Below are 21,640 nucleotides of genomic sequence, written 5' to 3'. Positions count from 1 at the left end.
ATACATTATGCTTTCAAGGATGGCTATCTTGGGGATGAAGGCAATTAGAAAAGAAACAGGAAGTAGGAAACAAGGCTAAACACAATAGGTGTCCATGATAAAACAGCAGGCATATGACCCTGCTTGTGTAAAACTCTGTGTGTTTGCGTGTGTGCGTGCACGCGCATGCATAGAGAAGCCTATGAAAAGATAGTCACGAAAATGTTGACTGTTACCTCTCAGTATAGAGACATTTCAAAGGATGGCAATTTAAATAACAATGCACTTGTAAATCAATCACAATTTATATCATTTTATTTTGACATCCTTGGAAATCTGAGTATAAGTATATACTCAGATCTGCAAGGTCTCCCAGAAATTGCACAAATAACATTAAAAGGAGAAAGAAAAATTGCTATCTCTAAAGAGTTTCTTGGCACAAATCTGGCCTGGAAAGTCCTCTCAGAGTCACAGCAACAGCAGGCAGACCCATTTTGACTATGACTTTGGCCCTTCTTGGCCTCTTCAGCCATCTGGACCCACATGTAGCCATCCTCCTATAGACGGATGTGTTCCACCAGCTCATTTATTTTCCCACACAAAGCAAGTTGGCCTCACAACTGTCCTTTTGAACTAGAGACCTTAATTCCCACAAAATTAATCCAGAGGGTATGGGCAGAGAAGTCAAGATGTGGCTTAACAATGGCGGTGGGGGGTGTGCATTTACCTTTTATTAAACAGAGCAGAAAAACTGGCAAATAAGCATGATTTATCTTCCATTTAACATTTTTATACTCATTTACCAGGGATAAAAATGATTTTTGCACAGTAGTCTATTTTTTTTAAATAAGCAATCAAGAGAGGATTTTCAAATACATCGAGTTGAACATTGTTTATTTACTAACGTACATAAGCTGCTTTCTACTCCAGTCAAGCTCACAGAAAGGTTTAAAATCTTAAGTCAACATTTATCTGTCAACACAAATAACAGTAACAATTACTATGTCTGTAAAAATAAGGCCTCTTCTAACTCCAAGTGGTTGCATTATAACATAGGGACCTAGCAATAACAATCAAAAAGAAACAACACAATAAAGAAGCCTCATTTTGAACTAGTCATGTTATCTAGAAAAATGATGTCAGTAAAAGTGAAGTGATCTGCATCAGAGTCTAGGCAACCTGGAAACCTAAGAGAGAGATCAAATTTGAGAAACATATTCAGCCCATCTTGGACTGTTTTCTGCTGTGTGGCAGGGTGTTTCATGTGTCATTACCATGGTTGGGGCTGGGATGAAATATCCTTGCAGGGAATGTAGCCACCTTTGCCTGCAAGGCTGTCTGGAGGGGGAGATTTGGTGTGGCTGCTAACCACTGTTTGATCTTGGGTAGGCACTTAACCAACCTCTGTTTCTGCAATTGTAAAATGAGGGAGTTGAGTAAGAACAGTATTTCTCAAACTTTAGCCAACCTCCAAATCACATGGAGGGGTGGCCCCACTTCCAGTTTACAGAGCTCAGTTGGTCTGGGGTAGGTCCTGAGACTTTGCAGCCCTGACAACAAAGAATTATCCACCCCCCAAAATGTCAATAGTGCCGAGGTTAAGAATCTTGGGTCTACAGGTATTCTCAATTTCTGTGATTCTACTTCATAGGGCCAGTAAGTGCTTTACTCATAACCTGGCGTGCCATGAAAGCAAAGTTATTTTCCACTGTTTTTACCTCCCTAGGGCTGAACTCGCCTGGTATCAAAAGCCCAAGTTTCCAGATGGCTGTTCATTATGATGCTGGTTTCCTCCATGGGCAATCCTGCTCCATTTCCTTCAACTCTGTGTAGTTCTCGAATTCTGTTATCTCATTACTGCAACAAACAATGGAACTTGTACATACAGTGGATGCTTGGGGTCTAAAGACACTCATTACTGCTTGAATCTTAGTTTCTCCAGGCTCCAGGCCCACAAAACATGAATATTATGTTGGAAATCTAATCTAGCCTCGCCTACTATTTCCATGGCAATCTTTCCTCTTTCTCTTCCTAATTGTTCGTATTGATAAGCAACAGCTTTGATTTAATTTTCAGTATAATATTCTTCTCCCTAAAGGGAAGCTGGAACACATTTTTATACTATTATGTTCCACATAGCAACAGAAGGCTTTTTAATACATGCATGAATATTCAAGACTTAGTCAGCGGCATGTGAAATGTATCAATACTGCTGAGAATTATTGTTTTATGCAAATAGAACAAGCAAACCACAGTCTTCTATTTGTTTACATGACACTGGGGGAATATTTGAACTTCTTCAGAAAGCAGATTCCAGTGTTTTTGTTAAACCTATATACCTCTTCTATCCTTCCGATTGGAAACAGCAAATGGCCTGCGATGCAGTGCACTTCTTAGATGAAAGAATTTAAAACATGTAATGGGTTTATATTTAAACAAGTCATTTCATGGTGTTAATAAGATGGTGATAATGCTTCTTCTTTGTTTCAAATTCTCTAATTAAAAAGTCTAGCACCTGACACACAGAGACTTGAAAATTCAGACTTTATACTTTTGCATTTGATCACCCAAAAGTGATTTTAACCTGTTTTGGTTTACGAATGCTTTACTAATGTGATGAAATCTATGGATCCTCCCCCGACCCCCTAAAAAAAACACACATATATTTGGGAACACATAACATTTTACCCACAATCTGAAGGGATAGTCACACATCTGTCACCCTCTGTCATAAAACCCTAGAGAATCAGGCTATCAGGTGAAGGACTCCTGCCTTAAAGCAACATGGGAGGAACGTGTCATAACCTGGATCTGATCTATGAGCCCTCGAGTACCCTGTTCTTACAGCTTCCCGGGAGGGGCAGGGAGGACGGAGGGGCCCCTTTAAGCACATGCCTTTTACAGTGAGAATTTTAGATGATTTAGTACTTTCATATAGGTATACTTTTCAAGATTCCTTTGACTTTGTTACTGAAACTCAAAGTAACAAAAAAGAGGATTTATTGTCCTACATAGCTGGTAATTGAATCTAGGACCTCAACAATGTCATAGAGACATTCATGCTCTTTCTCAGTCTATCTCTCCACACCCTCCTTTCCTCCCTCCCTCCCTCCCTCCCTCCCTCCCTCCCTCTCTGGTGCTTGCCCTGGGAAAAGCCAGCTGCTATGTCCTGAGCAACCCTATGGAGAAGGAACTGAAGGAACTGAAACCTCCTGCCATCACCCTCATGAGATAGCTTGGAAGCAAATCCTCCAGTCTAGTCAAGCTTTGAGATGACTGCAGCTCTGACTGACTCCTTGATTCCAGCCTCCTGAGACCCTGAGCCAGAAGCACCCAGCTAAGCTGCTCACGGATTCCTGACCCTCAGAAACTATATGTAAAAGTTATTGTTGTAAACTGGTAATTTTTATATAGACATAACTAAAACAATATTGGAGTAAGTCTAAGCATTTATCAAAACATTTATCATATTTTGATGGGGGTGTGGAAATGAAACTTTTTCTCAGAAGGAATGTTTTTCCTTGACTCTTACCACTAGAGGGCAAAATGGTCACAAATGATGGCTGGAGTAAAGACTTGAAAGACTTTCTATTTCCTTGGAACCACAGATGTCAGAAATGCAAAACACCTTACAGATTATGTGGTCCAGCTCCGCTAAGTTACAGGTGGGATTCTAACACCAGCGACATTAACTGACTTGTGTGAGGTCACACAGACTAGATCTAAATGTGAAAACGCAGCTCCATTTAATAATATGCTGATGCAGTAGTTATTAATCAAGTCTATTGATTTTTAAAAATCACTAGGTGTAGAATAAAGAGAGAAGGCTTTAAAAAAAATCCTCTCCATTTCAATTAACTTATTAATATCAAGATCAAAAAACTTATGATAACCATTCCCATTTATTGGGAGCCTATTATGAGGCACTCACCATTCGTTATGTGCTACATGTCCTTTCATTTAATTTACACAACAAACCTTTGAAATATATCCATCAATGCATGAGGGCCAGTATCTTGTCCAAAGACATATAGCTAAAAAGAAGCAAAACAAATTTGAATCTGGTACAGGTTAAATCTCATTACAGTGATTTTGGGGAGGACAATTCAGCCTTCCATTACACCAGAAGTTTGTTGCTCCTAGGAATCTTTTAGTATGTTAAAACACTTAAGTGGTTGCCATTTAGCATTGGAAAAGAAAAGAAAAAATAATTTTGATGACTCTCCCTTTTCCCCAGAAGGTCTCTCAATCTCTCTCTCTCTCTCTCTCTCTCTCTCTCTCTCACACACACACACACACACACACACATTCAAATATACATACATTGCCTCTTCCCTTTGTTGAAGCGCACCAACTGTGATCTTGGTTAACCTTCCTAGAGCTTCATTTTGTTTCACCTTCTTCATTTCTAAAATGAGAAGACACCTTCCTCCTTCAAATTCTCGATAGGGATGCTATGATGATTAATGAAGGAAGTCTATGAATCCCACTGTATTTTGCAGAAAACAGGTGTTTAATAAGACTGGAGAATCATTATAATGGTAATTAGACATAATTTAGGACAGATTGGCAGGTGTCAGGAAATAGTCACTTGGCTGGAGCTGTTGCCACACCAACGCAATAAAGTAATGTCAACATGTCAGCAGCATTAAGTTAGGAGGAAGGAGGATGCAATATTTGCCTACCTCATACACTGCTATGTCCATCATGCCTTGCTGGCACACACTGGGACACAGTCACAGGTATTCCAAGGCAGTCTGACAAGCAACCTTAAACAAAAAAACAAAAACAAAAAAACTCCATTATGTGATATATAGTTTCCAAAGATAGCCACCATTGATGCTTTCCCTCCTCATATATGCACACCACTCCTCACACCGAGATTGAGCCTGTTTCTCCTCCCCTTGATTCTGGACTGGCCCTGTGATTTACTTAGACCAATAGGATGCTGTGGCTATGACTCTACTAATTCCCAGCCAAGCCTTTGGGAGGACTGGCAGCTTCTGCTTCCTCTCTTGGAAGAGCTGCAGTGTAAGAAGTTCAGCTACCCAGAGACCACTTCAGTATGAGAAAGCCCAAGCTAGCCATGTGGAGAGAGAGAGAGAGAGAGAGAGAGAGAGAGAGAGACCTGCCTGGCCAACTCTCAGATGTTCCAGTCATCACATCTGACATTCTGGACATGAATGAGTGAAGAAGCAACCTTAGACATTTCAGCTTCCGTAGACACCACATGGAGCAAACGAACTGTCCAGCCAGATGTCAGAAATAGGAGAATTACTAAATATTTGGTGATGTTAGGTAATCATGTTTTCAGGATGTTTCTTACACAGCAATTGGTATTTGAAACACCTATCAACATCTATAATAGGGTCTTCTATTCTCGATGTCCTCTCTTTGCTAAATGACATAGAAGATTTCTTTAGAGAAATGAATGAGAAAAAAAAATAAGTGTGGTAAAATGAAGAGGGTAATTTGTTTTCGGAGGATACTGGTTTTTTTGCTTCATAAAAGTCCTGGTAAAATAGAGCCTGTATTCCTTTGTTCACTCCCTTATTCACACTCACAAAAATATTTATTGTCTCTTGTACATCCGGCACCGTTCTAGGCATGGAGTACATATGCAACATGAGACAGATAAGGTTTCTGATCTCATGGTGCTTACATCCTAATGGGAGAAGAGAAATAGCAACAACCATAAAAGGATTATATCCGCTAATGATCATGTCATTGAGAGGGGGGTGATGTGATAGCACTAGCCTACTTTTTCTAAGGGTCCTTTTCCGATGCATCAGCAGTAAATGAATAGGCAAAAAGAGAAAGAAAATGTGCCCCCTGAGCTTGTAATACAGTTTAATTATCTGCAACCTGAGTAGCAGTCTCTTGTTCTGAGGAGACATTCACGATGCAGGCAAGGACCTCCCATTTGGTACTTTATAGCTTTGCTAACACTGAAAGGGATCCAATAAGGAAGGATCTTTTTCTCCTACTTTATGAGCTTTGGGGGAGGTCAAGGTGGGACGTGCTAGCACTGGAGGGACAGGTGCTGTGCTGACCTGGGCCCTGTCTATTAACAGTGCAAGACACGGCCATTTCTGTGCGTTAAGCGAACGTCTGAGTTAGGAAAGAAACAAGGAACTAGATATTTTTTACAGTCCTACATTTCTGGAAGCTTCACTTAGTGACTTTCTTCCAAATAAGGGTCATTTTTTTCATAAGAAAATCCCAAATGGAAAAACCACTCTTCTTTCATGCATAGCATGGTTCTCTGTAATGTCTCATCAGTCTGCTGTCAAGGCAATTCTCTAGTCTTTTAAAATTAGTGGTGACTTCTTTGAAAGCAGGGACTCTGACTTATTTAATTTGTGTCTTCACCCTCTCACACAATATCTTTCCCATAGACACGCTTGATAAATATTTTTTGAATGAGAAGATATTGGATAAAGAGACCAGTGTCTTCATTGAAATCCCAGTTCTGCAATCTATGAGCAGTATGACCTTGGTCAAGTTACTTAATTTTTCTACGTTTCCATTTTCCCAGTTGTAAAGTAGGAAAAATAATATTTTACATGTTTTTAATAAAAATTAACTATAAACACACATATGTATACATATAATACATATATAATGCAATTAACGCAGAGCATGCATGTGATTGAAGCTAATTACATGTAGTTCCACCCCAAAGAGGTTATTTGCCTTTAGATAAAATCATAGATCACTGCTATGATCTGAATGTTTGTGTCCCCCCAAAATTCATATGTTGAATCCTGACCCCGAAAGGTGATGGTATTAAGATGTGGGGCTTGTGGGACATGCTTAAGTCTGACCAGGTGAATGGGATTAATGTCCTAACAGAGGCCAGAGAAAGCTCACTCACTCCCTTCCACCTTGTGAGGACACAGCGAAAAGATAGTTGTCTGAACCAGAAAGCCAGCCCTCACCAGGCCGAATCTGCAATCACCTTGATCTTGGACTTCCTCATTTTACAAACTGTGAGAAATCCATTTCTGTGTTTATAAACCATCCAGGCTATGGTACATTGTTATAGCGGCCTAAATAGTCTAGGATAATTGGTATTGCCAGAATTACATTTGAATGTATTTTTATTTTAATGGTGACTTTACAAACTCTGCTTTCATCTAAGATACATTTTTTTTTTAATCTTAGACATCTTCTTGTACCCTCACTTGCTGGGTAAAAATTTTATTTGGCCAATATCAATTGTCAGTAGTTGAGCATCTATTACAATTTATCAAGAGTCACAATTTTGGAAACTTAATATTAATTTTAAGTCAATGATGGAGTGATCAAAGTTTGCTAGGGTAAAAGAGTCAGAAGGACAGAGAAAAGGAGCAACAAAACTTGACTCATTTTGCAAACTAAAGGTCTAATGACAAAAGAGCTAATCTTGATATGTCAGTTGATGGAAAATTCATTGTAAAGCCCCATAACGTTAATGGGATAAGTGATATGTCCGTGCCTAAAAGGGACCCAGGTAGAAATTTTGAAAAAATGTGTTTTCATGAAAAGCTACTCCCTAGAGAGAAAAACAAAAGACACAAATAGTTTTGTCATTTTTTTATGTTTATCACATATTTGTGGAATAAGTGGATGAGGAATTATTGATACAGAATTTGAAGTAATTCAAATGAGATAATTATTATAGTTTTAGAGAATACGCTTTATTTGGCCATATGAGAACACAAATAGCTGAGATTCACCAGTATTTTAAAATGAATGATAATGACAAAAATTGTGGTTAAGACAATCAGCTTATCACTAAGAGCCATTTGTTCTAGACTATAACTTAACAAGAAACAAAATGATAATATTCAATTTATAGGATAATCTCTTTAAGTGGAGAAACCATAGTCCTTATGAGGATTCAAACCTTTTCTTCTCTAGCCACTAGGGAGAGCCTTATCAGCTCTCAACAGTTACTGAAATAGTTGTTCTGATCTTTCAAAATCTGTATTATTCCTAATTCTGTGGTGCCTCATCCTGCAGTGAACACAAGGGTTTATAAATAGATTTATAAATAGCAACAAGAAGTGATTCCTCTTCCTAGAATGAATTCTTACCTTGAGTAACAAATGACTGAAGAATTTCCAATAATTCACAGGTCTTCTATCTGCAATCTGAGGGTGTTCTCTAGTCCCCAGCATTCCAGACAGCATATCTGTTTAAATGAAATTAGAACAATTGTCTCTGTAACCTTAAAAACATTGAGACCATCTCCCAAAAGTAAACAGTTGAAAACATAAGATATAAGAGGTCTGACAATTAAGTTCGCAAACTCACCCTAGAAAAAGTGCTACATACCTCATTGCTGAATATCACTATGGTCACCTTCGAAGTACCCCCCTTGGGAAGCTATGCACCAATGCCAGTGCCTAGTTCACCCTTCAAAGTAATTTTGGAACTCTTTTTCTGGAATGGCCATTAGAGCTGTTATCATATTACCCTTGATGTCCTGAATGTCATCAAAATGTCTTCCTTTCGATATTTCCTTTATATTCAGGTAAAGAAAGAAGTCAATGGGGTCCAGATCAGGTGAGTAGGGGGGCTGTTCCAATACAGTTATTTGTTTACTGGCTAAGAACTCCCTCACAGACAGTGCTGTGTGAGCTGGTGCATTGTCGTGATGCAAGAGCCATGGATTGTTGGCGAAAAGTTCAGGTTGTCTAACTTTTTCATGCAGCCTTTTCAGCACTTCAAATAGTAAACTTGGTTAATTGTTTGTCTAGCTGGTGCAAATTCATAATGAAAAATCCCTTTGATATCAAAAAAGGTTAGAAACATTGGTGCAACAAGTTTGTAAACTTAATTGTCAGACCTCGTACAGCTGACCGCAATGACATGACAAAAATAAAATAAGGGGCTTTTGTCACTGGACTCCAGCTAGATATAGGGTATAAGGTAGGAGGCTATGTGAACTTCTTACACATTCCATACCATCCTAGACAGATCAAAGAAGCTTCCTTAAGATTTACCATGACAGATACAATTATAATCTATTTAGTTCTGCACTTAAAAGTATATGTTTGACTCAGTTACCACCCAGAATTCCTGGGTCTATATCATTATCAGGTAACCAATATCTTCTCAGAGAATGGAACTTTTTACTGAAAGTATCTCTATTTCCCTTCACTCCAAGATTCACAAACAGGAGGGACTTACATGCTCTTTATTCCTGTGAAAGTGGGTGACGAGGTGTCAGGAATGAAATAAGTAGGAAATGCTTCCCTGGTAATACTGTATTGGCTCTTTACCCATTTTCTGCTGATGACCTGAATACCAATGGCCTTGAAAATGCTGGTGATTGGGGGAAAAGATTACAGCCTTTATCAGGTATTGTAATATTTTGGACCATCTAGTCTTTCATTTATGTATTCCATAAAAATATGTCAAGTGTCTATTCTACCCCCCAAAGTTGTACGGGGCCCCAGAAATGATGCATTTACTGAGACAGACATAGTCCTTACATGCATGAGCGTTTACAGCGTAGAGGTGAAGGATACTAAACAAATATTTGCAGTTAAGTGTTGCTATGTACATAGTACTATGACAATACACTGTAGGAGTGTTGTTACTTCTTCCAACTGGTAGACTAGAAAAGGACACCAAAACAATCCTTACCTGGGTATCCCAAGGCAAATCGTTTCCTCAGCTTCAGTTTCCTCAGATGAAAGAGGACTTGGACTAAAAAAATTCTAAAGGTCCCCTCCAATGTTAAGGTGCTATAATTCTATTTAAACCTCTCCAATCCCAATGGCATATTCAAGGTCTTGCTCTGTGAGAATAATTTGAAGGCTTCCTGGGGACTAAGTGCAGACAATAGTTATGTTTTTAATCATCCCCAGAGTGGCAGCTGTGAAGCTGTAATTCAGAATCCTGAGAAACTCAATAAGCTCTGGGAATTAAGTCCCTGTGGCCCCTGTATGGTCTTTCTGTTTCTCCAAAGCCCCCCTTTCTTGTATGTGCACCACGCTGGGTGATGATACTCTCTTCTATTTCAAAGTGATCTGTCACATGCCCCAAAAGTGCCACCTCATAAGGTGGTAACCTATCATTTTCTCCTTAAAGTAACTAAGTGGATTAGCAAGAACCCCAAATTATTCTTCCTTTCATTACCAAAATAAGGGATGAGTCACACACGCAGAGAGATGTAGAAACATCCGTTTTTCATAGTTTCCAAGGTAAATATGCAAATAACTTCTGTTGTTGATGCCGTAGTATGTCTCTTTCAGTATCCTTTCTAACCCTTCTCTCTTGTTTTCTCTGCTATTGAGTCTAGAAAATGAATATGTCCAAGTCCCAGCCTTTCTCTCAGCTAAGAGTATCTTTGTAACTCAATTCTGGCCTATGCGATGTAGATGGAAGTCCCTGGGCACTGTGAGGGCTTCTTGTTGCTTTGCTTTTTCCCATTCTTCCTGCTTGGAACATGCCTTCCATGCGATGGCTGGAAGTATAGCAGCCATCATAAAATCATGAGGATGAAAGTCATCCCTGGGGGTGACGGAGCAGAAAGAGAACAAATTTAGTTCTTTGATGACATTTTAGAGATGTTGCCTCAGCCTTGGATAGTCTACACTAAACTTGCTATTTTAAATGTTTATTGGCTTCTTGTTTCTCGCAGATGAATAGCATCCTAATCGATAACTTGTGCTATGAATGCTGATTATATTTAGAAGGGTCATGTATAGAAACTTCAAGGTAGCCTTGATGTACTTAGCGGGCGCCTGAAATTAATCAGAACATGTTTATGTGCGTTTGGGTGGTGTAAAATCATCATGGCTTTTTTTTCATAGCATTTTATCTTTTAAGTATGAGATTTTGATCCATAAATATTGAAATATTTGGACTAAATGAAAACAAAGCTGCCAGTACCAATTTGTCTCAACAAGAAGATGGAAATACTTTTAATTTTGAGAAGACCAGAGTCGTGACCGCACTGAATTCAATGGTGAGGTGCTGTGTCCTATTCAGAGGGGTAGATTCTGAGGCTGGAAATACATGTTTTTTTAAAAAGCAAGGCTGACAAAGGCTATACATCATGGGGCATATTTAATAAAAGTTTCCACTGTAAAGAAGACATTGTTCAGATATATGAACATTTGGGAATATGAGAAGTTCTTCGTGTGTTATTTAAAAATGCCTTGAAAACATCACCACTCTAGGCTCTAGAGTAAGACTACCTGGCTCAAATCCTTGCTTAAATCCTACTGGTGGCATGATTTTGGACAAGTTATAGAACTTCAGCAATACTCAGCTCATTTGTGCAGGAGTGACAACAGTAATTACCTCCTAAGACTGTGTATATTGTGCAGTGGACTGAGTGTGTCCCTCTAAAATTCTTCTTTGAAATCCTGTTCCCAAATGTGATGGCATTGGGAGGTGGAGCCTTTGGGAGGTGATTACATCATGAGGGGGGATTAGTGCCCTTATAAAACGGCCCCGAGAGTTCTCTCACTGTCTTTCCATTAAGTGAGGATACGACAAGAAGTTGTCTGCCACCTGGAAGAGGGCCCTCACCGGAACTCCACCCATGCTGGCATCTTCATCTTGGTCTTCCAGCCTCCAGAACTGCAAAAAAGTTAATTCCTGCTGTCTAAAAGCCATTCTGTCTGTGGTACTTTGTTATAACAGCACAGACTGACAAAGACATACTGTATACAGTTAAATTTCCAAATATTACCTATTATTATAATCGTCATGATAGAAGCTTTACCTTAAAAGTTTATCTATATTTCATTTTAAGTTGAGGTAAAATTTTTTCCACGTGTTTATCAGTCTTTATGGGTAAGTGATCATCAGTAACATTTCATTTTTTTTGATTAGTGTCAGGCGTACAAAACAATGTAACAGGTAGGCATTTATACTCCTCACAAAGTGATAACCCCCGGCCCCCAAATCAGTAACATGCTTTAATAGAAGAAATGTAGCCTACTGGACTCCTTGCAGTCCTTGGAGCTCTTTGGAGCTGAGTAACATTTTTTCCCAGTGTCTAGCATAGTGTTTGGCACATAGTATGTGCATAATAAATATTTTTTAAATAATCAACCAAACAAATGCTATAAGAGGAGGTGAAAAGTATTCCCATAGGCAACTTTTTATCACATTTCATTTCTGAAGGGCCAAATGCGGAAGTTACCATTAAAGCATAAGCCCCAATGTCTCTGTATACTAATTTCTGAGTTCCTAGAACTTGTTTTTGGCTATACTATTATTAGCAAAGACCTCCAGTTGCCTGGAGTATCTTTGTTATTTATTTATTAGTGTTGTTTGGTTTGTTTAAGTGGGATAGCAATGGTGTGGGAATTAAATTTAAGCCATTGAATTATTCATTAAAATATTTCTCAAGCTGATTAACTTAAACACGAGGAAAAAAATTTACATCAACTTAAAATGAAATATAGATAAACTTTCAAGGTAAAGTTTTAAAAAAGAAAAGCAGCAGCAAAATCAGAAACAGATTTCATCAACTCTCAATGAGTTATTTTTGGGTTTCTGTTGACCCCACATATAGAACCTGGGCAATTTATTAACAACTGATTAATACACTTAAATAACAATAATCTAAACAAAAAAAAATCATAAAAATAAATTTAAAAGAAAATCATAAAAATTATTTGGTCAACAATAGGCCTTTTTGGGAACCTATAGGCTATCATTGATTGGCATGCATTGTCCATGAACACAAAATATAATTATAGATGAAAATATAAATTGATGAGATGTGAACTCAACAAGTGTCCCTGATTACCCCAGGCATACTGGGGGTTAGCCAGAAACTCTTACAAAGCGAGACAATAAACGATGACTTCAGAATCTATCACTACGGAGCAGGAAGAATAAAGAACTTTCTGATGATGTTAGGTTACAATTTTCTGAACTTCAGCTTTGATAAAAACCTGGCATCTGCCACTTTGTTGACATTTAACATATTCTTAAGTACGAGTGTATCTATTATTAATTGCATTAATTTTGTTTGGTTATAAATTTTTAAAAAATAGCCACAACTTAAACTAGATAGATAAATTCTCTTTCATATAAAGGAGTCCAGAGTTAAGCAGTCCTAGATTGGTGTAGACATTATTAGTAAATATTTTATCTCCAAGGCTGGGGGGAAACACATGCACTTTAAAAAAAAAAAAAAAAAAAAATCTTGCCTGATCTAAGAGATCCCATCTGATGGTTTTGCTATGTTGTGATTGAAATGAACTCTACGTGGCTCTTAGCTAATTCCAAAATTCACATTCATCCTTGAATAACAAAGTTTTGTTAAAATTTAGAATATTTTTAAAAACTAATGTAGACTGCTACATTGATTTAGGGAAGATGTAACAGAGACATTCATATACAACAAAAAGCCGTCTCAAAAATATGGTCATACACACTCATGTGTGCATGTGTGTGTGTCTTCCAGGATTACTAAACTAGAATAGACAAACACTTTTTTATATGTCATCTAGAATTTCTTTTTGATTGTACCCATTCAACAGATAGATATATTTTCCCACAAACAGCATAGGTCCACAATGAATAAGTCACACGCGTATTTTTGAAGACGTAGTTCTGGCCCTAAAGGAGCCCCAAATCCACAAACGTAGAATTCCACAAAGACATGTGGTAAGGGCTATCCCAGAAGCCACCACAAGGCAGGAAACAGGGAATCCAGAGGGGCTGTGGTTTTCTCTGCCAGGTGCTGTGAGAGAGACGGTGGCCACAGAGGAGGGATCTGGCAGGGCCTGAGCGTCTTGTGCCACGCGGCACAGAATCATTTTTATTCCGCTAGACCATATCTTTAATTAGCTGCGCCATCAGCACTTTTGAGGCAATTCTGCCACCCCCATAGAAGTAAGTCCCTAAATCTGGCTTATGGTGAGTGAATAGGAAAAGCCCATTAGTGCTTAGCAGCCAGGTACCTCTTCAGCATGCATGCTAGTCTGCTAGACTCGGTGCCAAACAAGAGTCAGCAGGGTGTGACTAAGAATCAAAAATCACTGAATGTCCCTGTTCATACGCTCTCTGCATTCCCATTAAAAAAAAATGTAAACTGATATCTCTCCAAACATAAATTCAACTGAGCCATCCACAATTCTGTGCTTTATGCTGAATTGGCTGATATCAATAAGTTATATCTGTGCCTTTTGACATTTTCGGTAATTCAGTTCATTAGGAGAATAAACTCATCTGCCTCCAATTTTCAGTTCCATCCTGACCATCTTCTGTACCCTCGTCATCTTCAGAAAGAGCATCACACAGGGACACAGATTTTAACAGGGCTGAAAACACAGTTTGTTCATTCTTCTAAGGATCCAAGTTGTTTACTGAGTGTAGCTTTCACACTTGGGTAATGTATGTAATATGTCCAGATTAAGGCATAAAAATCTTTTATGACAATAATTTTTCCATTGCTTCTAAAAAAAAATCCAATATAATGTTGAATAGAAGAGTCACACGTTGTTTTTAAATATCCTCCAATTGACCAAATACATACATACATATATTTAATTTGTTTTAAAGTCCATATTTATTTAGATTTTGTTTAATTATGAAATATTTCAGGACTACAGAAAAAATAAAATAGTTAGCCAGTACCCACTACCTTGCATATCGTTTTGTCAGATTGGTTTCCAGACTTTCTAATGCTTCACGCCCAGTGATCAACACTGGCCTAAGGACGGCAAGTATCTTTCGAGTGTGTATCTTTATACTTTCATCACATATGCATACACCCATAATATCATACAGCATTGTTCTGCACAATTTTAATTTTGGTATTATATTGAACATTTTTTACAACATGCTTTTTCACTCAATATCCATATGTCCTCATCAACGTGTAATGTTCAGCCTTTAAATTTTACCAGATAGTCACAAACTAGTATTACATTGTGTTGCAGACAACTTCTCCCAGTGTGTAGCTTTTCTTTTCACTTTGATAAATAGGCATTTTAAGTTTTAATGTGATCTAATTTGTAAAACACTTCCGTTACGATTTGCAATTTTTGTGTTTTGTCTAAAATTTAAAAAAAAAAATTTAAAGAGTTTATTTTGAGCCAAAATGATGACATATGCCAGTGAGCAAGACCTCAGATTCTCTCGTGAATAACAGTTTTGCAGCTTCTTTCATGCATTTGAAATTACGGAGGGAATGTAAGGAAGATTACATGGAGATGGGAGGAAGCAAGGTGAGGATGGGATTCCAGAATAATTAACATTATGTGCTCCCTTTGGGGATCTGAAATGGGGCATTTCAAAGGTGCCCCCTTATTTCAACCAGAAATAATATATAGGGCTTATTTAGGGCAAACCTTTTGCTAAAGAAGTTATACGCCTGGTGCATGGCTACGCACCATGACCTGCTCAGTTAGGAATTTATGATCAGATCACCCTGCGAGATTACTTTGCAGCGAATCCTTTTTATTTTGTTGGGGGGGGGGGTCCAAAGTCCCCCTTTATGGTTATAAATCAATCCGAAGGATGCACTGATGATCAACCATTTGTTTGGATAGTGTGGTTTCACAGTGCTAGGAAGTCTCAGTATCAAAGTTGTCTTGTTGACCATTGGGGATGAGGCAATATCATAACCATGGGATCTGAGTTGAGGCTGGATTTTCCCAAAAACAGAAGAGCAGGTAAATGGAAGGCTGATAGGTCTTACAGGCTTCAGTGTGAAAACAAACAAACAAACAAACAAAAAACAGAAAAAAAACGCACACCTTCTGGATCATTTCTATCCTAGTAACTACCATGATCCGAGTTTTGCCTTCTGTCTCGTTTTCTGTATTTGGCATCTAGCATGACATTTACAAAAGCCATAAAAAGAGAGTATTAACAGTTATCTTATGCATGTTCAGTAATTATAAGCAATTGGACTAGATAGAAAAACCCAAAGAACAAGTATTAATATCATTAGCAGACAGGTAAAGACAATCAAACAAAATGGGTTCTGAGTTCAATATCAGTCCATAGGTAAACAAGCCTTGTCAGTGTCTTGGGGTAACTGTCTACCTCTGGTTTCAGTGGCTTCTCATCTTTGCGGAGACTTTGATGTCGGTAGTCAGGGGTAGATGTCCATGCCCAGTGAGGCACCTCATAAGGTCCCTACCACCGAGGTTGGAGGGTGTCTTTTATTGAAAGTCCTTTCCAATACACAGTACGTAAAGTCTTTGTCTCCTGGGAGCTTGCCGTGAAAGAAAGCGATTCCCAACTTGGCATTTTCTTGAAGTGACTCTATCAAACCTTGGCAATAGTGTAAGCTATCATTTCCTTTCAATGTCAGTTCACAAGTTCCTTCATCTAAATCCAGTTTAAATGCACGGTGATGTATGAAGGAATGCAGAAAAACAAACAATTGGGTGCCAGGGAACAGGAAGAACCAAGCAGCTGTAATGGGTTTCTCATTGCCCTGATTATTCATTTAATTTCCAACCATTACTTACCTATACAATATACCCTAGAAGTTTTCCAACATATATTGAGATTTTAACCCTTAAAACCTCAATATCTAATGAAACCTAAGAAGTAATAAATTAGCATTCCTTAATTTGGACATTTTGTAACCTCTAGAAACATTTGTCATAGATATAAAAGTTAATTATTAATATGGACTTACTTCTATAAAAGCCAGACAATATAAAGACATGTCTGTTTTACTTAAACCAACAACTTACGCTAGCTTTTATTTACTAAGGTCACTTAGCCAACTTCTATTTACTTAGATTACGTGAACTTATAAAGCATTTGACTTAGTTTGTATATTTCTGAAAATTTGAGAACAGCCAATTCTTACAAGCACTTGCCTTTAAATTCATTTTAACAATACCCTCCAGAGGCAGAACATTTTTCACATTTACAACATACATATATATAGTGTGTCTTGTTTAAAATTTTTCTCTCCATAAAATTGATCATAAAATACTGTCCTTTTTTCTCCCTAAGGCTTTCAGCGTTTTATTTTTACATTTTTATTTAAATTCGCCTTGAATTGATTTTTTTCTGTGGTGTAAAGTGGAAATCAAATTGTATTATTCCCAAATGGAAAACCATTTGTCTAACACTATTGATTAAACTATCCTTTCGTGTGCCTTTGCAATGCCTCCTCTGTCATAGATCAAGTTTCCATATACGGGCTTTCTCATCCGTTTCACTGATTTCCTTAGCTATTCCCATACTAACACCATTAAATAGAAGTGAAAATTTTTGCACCTTATTCTTCTTTTCAAAAATTGCTTGAAGTATTCTTGTGCCTTTGTTCATTATTCAAATGTTTAGAATCGGTTTCTAGTATACGTGTATACATACACGCACAGAGCTATTGAATTTTATTAGATTATAAAGAATTTAAAATTACTTTGGCAGGAACTGACATCTTTATGATATTGAATTTTTTTATTTATAAGCATGGTAAAATCTTTCCACTTGTTTAGATCTTCTTTAATATCTTTCCATAACATTTCACACACTTCTGTATATTTTAAGAGGTTTTCCTAGATATCTGGCAATTCTGTTCTTATTTTAAATTACATCTTTTAAAATTACATTTTCTGCATTGTAGATAACTAAGAATGTAATCAATTTTATGTGTTAATATTATGTATAACAAGCATTCAGGACACTCTTATTAATTATATTAACTTGTAGATTTTCATGGGATTTTTACATAATACTGTAGTCTTGGTAATTTTGTTTCTTTCTGTCCAATCCTTAACCTTTTTACTTATCTTTCTTATCATGCTGGCCTGGACATCTAACATAATGTTAAATACAAACATCATACTTTTTTTTTTAAATACCCTCCAGTAAACCAAATATAACACACACATGCATACATATATACTTATTTACTTTAAAGTCAATACCTATTTAGATCGAATTACATGTTTATTCATTTGTTTGCTCACCACTGCTACTCTCACTCTATGGATTCAATTCCTTACTCAGTGAAATAAATATATCTTTGAGTAATTCTTTCAGTGTAGGTGTTTGAGTGCCAATGCCCCCTAACCTTTTATACATAATGTTTTATTCTATTCACACTCTTGAAGAAATTCTCTTGGGTATAGAATTCTTGGTTCACATTTCTTTTTTCAGTATTTTATGGATATTTTTCAGTTGTCTTTCTGTTTTTATTGTTTCTGATAGCAACATGGCTATAAGTCTAATAATTGTTTTCTGTAGGTAATGTGTGTTTTTTCCTCTTGTTGCTTTTGAAAATTTCTCTTCGTCTTTGGAATTTTTTAGTTTCACTACAATGTGTCTATATGTGGTTTTTGTTTTCTTTACTTAGGATCTGTGTGTTTGCAGTCTATAAATTCATATTTTCATTAACATTGAACGTCTTTGTCTATTTTCTCCTTAAATATTATCTCTTCCCTACTGTTTCTTTTCTCTCTTTTGGGGATTCCCTATAGAGTTCTGTTGTTCTTATTCTGTACTTCATTTATCTTAACCACTTTGATATTTGACATTTCTGTATGTTTCATTCTTCATTCTAAACCATTTCCTTAGAACTGTATCCAATTCACTATTTCCCTTTTTAGTAGTATCATTTCTATAAGTTTTATTTGGTTCTTTTCCATATTTGTCTTTTTTATTTTAAGTATTCCATTCTTTGGTCTTGGTTTCTAGTCCTTCTTTTTTCTCTTGAAAACGTTAAGTATATTTTATAGTCTTTTCCTGATTGTTCTATTAGCTCAATTTCTTATAGAGCGTTAATTGTCTTAATGGATGTGTGTGCTAACTTCCCTCATGATTGTCGTTGAAAAAACATCCAGCCTAAGAGAAAGGTTACAAAAGTTTATTTGAGCCAAACTGATGACAATTTCTGGGAAGCAAAATCTCAATGGATTGAGAAAATGCTCTGCAAAATGGTGGTTTGCAGCTTATTTTATACATAGAATCAAAGGAGGAGGGTTACGTGAAATCCATTGACGGTATAATAGATTAAGGAGATGGGAGAAAGCAAAGCTGGGAAATCTCTGGAATTGGATAAAAGTAAATTGGAGAGACAGGTACATCTTTCACATAGGTGGGTAAAGGATAGTTAATAGTTCACATAGAAATGTTAATCAAGGGACAAGAATAATAATGAGAGATTCTGTACTTTCCTGCTCTGGTCTGGCGAAAAGAATTCCTGACATTCCAATGATGTCAGGTGCAAAAAGACAATAGACAGGCCCACTTAAGGTGAAGATTGACTTTATGAAGGAAGCTTCAGGCTAAAGATGTGACTTCCTGCCATGGCCCACCTTAGTTACGAAATTTTATTTATTTATTTTTTATGTTCATGCCATCTTATGTGGTTATTTTCAGTCTCCTGACCTTGTCAGGTTTAACCTGTGGCCCCTTTTCCATCCTCATAATGAATGTTTCTTGTGTAGTTGGTTATTTTTCCTGTTATGAGCTCATTTTCGGTTGAGGATTTTTTTCTTCTCTGGGAGTCCTGAGCATTCTCGGTTTTTAAACTATTGGTACGAAGCAATTTTATATTTGTTTCTACTGGTTACCTCAAGGTGTTCATTGGTGCAGAATCGCATGTTATTTTTCAATCTAAGGAATCTTACACAAGGCTGGTGACGTACATTTGGATTCCATACCTGTGTATGAGACAGGCTGTTTGATTTTCCAATAAAGATTTTTTTTTCCACTGAGTTTTAGGCCAAGACAAACCTTCTGGTCACTCATCTAGTAGCATTTCCAATGTTCCATATATATGTAAAGACGTCTCAGTTCACAGCAAAGATCAAATTTGCTGCCCTAACAAGAGCATTAAAAATCCTAACTGCCAACTAGGATTTTCTGAGGTATCAGATTACATGACTGGCACAGGGCTATGTAAGTTTTCTCTTCCTTTCTGATGACTTAGGATTTCTCTTTCAATTGAAAAATAAATCAGCTATTTATTTGTGTGTGTGTGTCTCTGTGTGTGTGTATATACATGCACACAGAGTTGTCTGCAGGTTGTGTTATATTTTATGTACTAGCATTTCCACCTATTTTTAATAAGAGGGTTTCCATACTACATTGGTCTGCTTTATTGACAGAACGAGGTTAGACTACTTTTTTTTTGTTTGTTTTTAGAAAAGTCGGCTGATGGATTTGTTCCTTTGGGGGTCAAGGATGCTCAGAGGCTCTTGGTGGGGCGGGCTCGCTTCCTCTTTTTCATCACAGGCTTCTGGCTACACAGGATGTCTTTGGCTCTGCAGATGACGGCCACACACAGGTCACGGCAGCACTTGTTCTTGTGGGTCATGTGTCAGATGCTGCTGAGGGTGACCGGCATTCTTGTTGATGATGGTCCACACGGAGGAGGTGGCCGGCTTTCGCTGGCTAGATCTCCGCTTCATGACGACCACCACACTTTTGCAGTTGGCCGCTGGCTCCACGCCCACTGTCGTGCAGTGAATCAGCCCATTTAGCAGAAAGGAGTTACAGGCCTTCAGATCATTGGGTTTGGTGCTGAAGGTCTGTTTGTTCCTTTTGATCAAGAAGCTGGAGCAGTTGCGCACGACCATCCATTACAGATGGGTGGTCATGTGTTAGCTCCTCTTGCCAGAGACAGAAAGAACTAGGTTACTTCCTGAATACAGAGAAACTTTGACTACATAGAAAATTGCTTTTTGTGAAACCTTTTGTTTTTCTCCCCTTGTGGTAATAAAACTTAACACAAGCAAGCAGATTCTCATCCATGTTAATGACTGTCCAGACCCATAGATTCATCTCTAAATCCTGGTTCTCAGCTAAGAAAAATTCAAATAAAGTTTCTTTATAAATAAATGTGTTAGAAGATTATTTATAATGATAAATTTATTGATCATTTAATAGTTATTCTTCTATAAAGATATTTGAAACAGAAGTATTAGGTCACAGAAAATAAATTAAATAAACCTATAAGGAATGCTCCCAACATGTCATTATTTTCCAGAATGAATGGTTTTGTTTAAATAACATGTGTAAACGAGAGAAAAGATCCTCTCCTGCTTCCACTATTAGTGTCCATTTCATTTACATAAAAGTAATGGGTGTTTTCAAAACTTTCATTTTTCACAATTGTTTTTATATGTAAAGATTCCTGATAATACTGATCTAATTTAATTTAAAATCTTTTTCTTTTTATATCATAAAACATTTATGTTCATGTGCTAGTCACTGTGGGAACACAAGAATAAATGGTAACGTCCTGTATCAAAGAGTGGTCCGATGATAGGTACAAACATGTAAACAAATGATTACAAGATATTTGACAGATGTTATGCTAGAGTTACATGACCAAGCATCATGGGATCACAGAGGAGAAGGGTGATTCTGTGTAAGGCTTCACCAGAATGTCATGTATAAGCTACAGTTTTGAAGGCTGTTGAGTGAGGGACTAGAACAATTCAGTACCATTTAGCCTGGAGTATGAAGTGGGGAGTGGTAGAACAGTTAGGCTAGGGACATGTCATTGAGGACCTTGAATTCCATGCTATACATTTCAAACTTTATCCTGGAAATGGTGGAAAACCATTGTAAAATTTTAGGCAGCAGAGTGATATGGTCAGATTTCATTTTAGGTAGGTGATAAATTTGAGAATCCTGATCTAAGAATAAGGAGATCAGTTAGGATACTATTTTAACATTCTAGACCAGAACAATCCTGCTCCCGATAAAG

The 21,640-nt window shown here is 37.3% G+C and overlaps 1 pseudogene; it reads right to left on the bottom strand.

Moving 5' to 3' along the window:
• Positions 1–20,113: 20,113 nt before the first annotated feature.
• LOC109460028 (large ribosomal subunit protein eL28) lies at positions 20,114–20,525 on the bottom strand (annotated as a pseudogene).
• Between the last annotated feature and the right edge of the window lie 1,115 nt (positions 20,526–21,640).

The sequence above is a fragment of the Rhinolophus sinicus genome, linkage group LG02, assembly GCF_036562045.2.
Source record: "Rhinolophus sinicus isolate RSC01 linkage group LG02, ASM3656204v1, whole genome shotgun sequence".
In the NCBI taxonomy this organism is placed as follows: Eukaryota; Metazoa; Chordata; class Mammalia; order Chiroptera; family Rhinolophidae; genus Rhinolophus; species Rhinolophus sinicus.
This window is presented reverse-complemented; position numbering and strand designations above follow the sequence as displayed.